The following is a 3,407-nucleotide window of genomic DNA, read 5'->3' on the forward strand; positions in this document are numbered from 1 at the left end:
TCGTGTGCGTTTCCACATGTAAAGGTCATTGCAGCTGCTCTGTCCTAGGGCTTGCTCGTAAACAAGGAGCTCTGGGACTTGGTTCTTACAGATAAGGATCTATTTGTTGGGCAGCCAGCTCTGTTCGGGTGGGAGGACCTTGTGATGGCTCTCCACTGTAATTTCTGGTGGGAATTATATTAAGAGCCTCTTTGACTTAGAGGTTTTTGGCTTACAATGGCTGGCTTTGGGTTTGAATTTCAGTGCCTGCAATACTGGAAATCCTCCTTTCTGCCTCTACCATCTCTGTCCCTCAAAGATTAATTTCTCCCTTTGTGCTTTCCCCAACCAAAATGGGATAGTCCTTGCACTGAGGCTTTTAGTACTGCTGTTCCAAGTGTGAAGGGCTCTACTTAGCAATGTGTTTGTTTTCTGCAGGGAGAGAATAAAATATGTCTTTTCCTTTATGGTACTGATCCACTACACAAACTTCTGTGACCTCTGCCTGCCCCATTTGCACCCCTGTTGGTTGTTAGAGGAACATAGTCATCAGCTTGAAATCTCACTTTGGTCAAATATCCCCTCTTTTTGCTTCCTTCTACAAAAGTACAGTGTTATTAGAATTAGCTTTGCTTGCCAAATAGATGAGCATCACACAGTTTACAGAGTTCCCTGTCACAGCTGTGGGACTTTATCCCTGGAGCCCTCTGATAGGGATGTGAAGCACCCTGAAAACACAAGCTGAAGCTGTGGCTTCCCATCAAACTTTAAATCAAATCCAGTTTAAAGAGAAGGGCCTTGACATGCTTCCTGTATCCAAGCTTGTGGGAATTCCTTTTGCCTGGTTTACACAAGATTGCCCAAGGGAGAGGCTTAATGCTGGAGATGCATCTCTTAAGGACTCAAAGCACTTTATTGTGTTACCTTGGACCCATGCCACCTTCTCAGGCAAAACAGCTGAGTGCTGTGGACAGGGGGCTGAGTGACACAGCTCCAGGAAGGCAAGAAGAGAGGTCTGCCCCTCGTGTATTGGTGGGAGGAGGCACTGTTCATCTGTGCCTCTAAAGCAGTTGAGCTCTATGTCCTGGCTGGACTCCAGCTGAACTAGATCTAGAAGATAACCTCCAACTACATGCCCTTGGAGGTGATCTCTTGATTGCCTTGTTTTTCCACTTGTTCACAGACAGGTGTTCTGATGTAGAGCAGGAGAGGGCTTGAAATGATGTAGTGGGGGGATGTCTATGCAGGTGTCTGTGGTCCTCTGTGTCTGAAGGTAGAAGGAAATCAGGTTGGTTGTTTTCCTGAATGAAGCATTGGCTACACTTAGTTCCTGACTTTCCAAGGTCCTAAAGGGAGCACTGGTGTGCTTTGCATCAGAAACTAAGTTGGGGGATGAACCACATTCTCCCGTCTCCTTTCACCCTAGTTAAGGTGGGGGATTGTTACTCTGGGTTAAGATAGAGGAATATGATGCTTTTGCCCTACCTCTTGAGCTTTCAGGCTTTCCACAACCATCTTTTTGAATGCTTAACAGACCCAAAACTTTCTGCTTCTCAGGGACTATCTGGCTGGAGTATATCTGGTTAGATAAAGTCCTGTAGCTCTACCAAGTTCAAGGTCATTAAATTATTCCAAACAAACCTTCCTCTTGTGATTTCAATTGGATGCAACAGCCACCTTCACTTCCTGTCTGAAGCTCTCTAATTGACAGGGTTTGTGGGACACCTGTTGTCCTCTGAGGCTCCTGTTGGTCTCCCAGCATCAAGGCACAGCTCCTTCCCTTAGTTCTGCATGGATCAAAGCACACACGCAGCTCTCCCATATGTCTCATACACTGAGTTTTCTGCCTCTGAGAAAACCTCCACATCCCCAATGTGGGGGATGTGGATATATATCACTTTCATGGGGACTTCAGTTCATCTAACCTTCAGTTGAATTTTTGCTTTGTGAGGTTTTTTGGTTTGGGTTTTTTTACTTTTCTGATTCCATCCCTTTGCTCCTAATCCCACCACCTGGTATGGCTCACACCACTGAATCTCTCTCCCTCCTCATTCTATACACCCTTCAAATATTTGTAGATGTTTATCACTTCCTCCCAAGCCCCCCTGCCTTAGTCATCTCTCTGCCAAGCTAGATGTATTTAGTTCTTCTAATCTTTCCTTGCGAGTGAGTGCCTCCAGCGCTCATAATTCATTTCTCCCTGCTCTTCTTTGAATGCTTCCCAGTTTGTCAGCATTTAAGAAATCTCTTATTTAGGGTGTTTTAATATGCGCAGGCACAAAACAAATTGAGAAGAGAAACTTCTGAAAAGAGAAGGAGTTTTTTGGCTCCAGGCCACTGGGAATAGATAACGGTGGGTAGATCTGGGAATTCCTCCTGCAAGTTCTAGGTGGGTGTCTAGGACATGGAAGAACTGTCCCCTCTGCTCTTCTGAGTTTCTCTATTCCCCACTCCTGAAATCTGTAACAAAAGATATCAGCTAATGTTTTGTCTGTGTTTGTTTCTCCAGTTCTTCTCTTAATAAGACACTCATAAGCGTCACAGGCTTAGCTTCCCATTCCTTGCCTCCTTCTCAGGCTAAAAGCTTTGTCTATGAGTGATTCTTCTAGTGGGCTTTGGGGTGCAAGTGCTTTAGAGATATGATTCCATCTTATCGGTGCTGAATCTCTCTCTCAGCTTTGTTCTGGTGCCAAAGGATCAGCAGAAAGCAGTCAGCTCCTTTTTATCTTAGGAAGGTTTTTTCCCTTCTGGTCATTTGTTTCTGCTGTGTCCAAGCTGTATAAAAAGGAATATAATTTAAAATGGGTCCTGTATCTAGGATCCAGGATGGACTTTTTCTTTCAAATAACCAACTCAAATTCTTTAGATAGAGCCTTGTTAATTAAAGATATAGCCCGGAGGGATGGTCTAGAGATGCTGTTCAGTCTCCACCTCTTGTGCTGAACTCCATGGTGGGTTTTGAGGTATTCCTGGTATCTCACAGTGATGGTAATTTGTGCTGTCTGAGATTACATGATGTGAGCAGAATTGAAAGGAATGGCAGGGAGCAGCAAGTGTTCCTTCACTCATTTAAGGCAGCCAGTCAAGCTGCAGACCTTGCTGCAGTTAGAGCTTTTTAAATATTCCCCATCACCACCTAGTTATCTGCAAGGAAGCAGCAGTTTACCTAGTCAAGAGATGCTTGTCAAACTTACTAGTCTGAGATGGGTATCAGTATCAAAATGCTTCCAAAGCCAGCTGCAAACTTGTACTGCCTGGCACAGCTTTACATGATGAAATCTAGATTTCCACTGCAAATACTAAATCAATGTGGTTTTCACCTAGGAGGAATGAAAAGGTTCTGCTTTCCTTCCTTATATATCGCAATGTTTTGTCTTCCCACCCAGCATAGATACTTATCAAGCATCTGTCTTCTGTTTTGATAGTGT

This window comes from Egretta garzetta, unplaced genomic scaffold (genome assembly GCF_000687185.1).
Source record: "Egretta garzetta isolate BGI_Z169 unplaced genomic scaffold, ASM68718v1 scaffold322, whole genome shotgun sequence".
NCBI classification, from domain to species: Eukaryota; Metazoa; Chordata; class Aves; order Pelecaniformes; family Ardeidae; genus Egretta; species Egretta garzetta.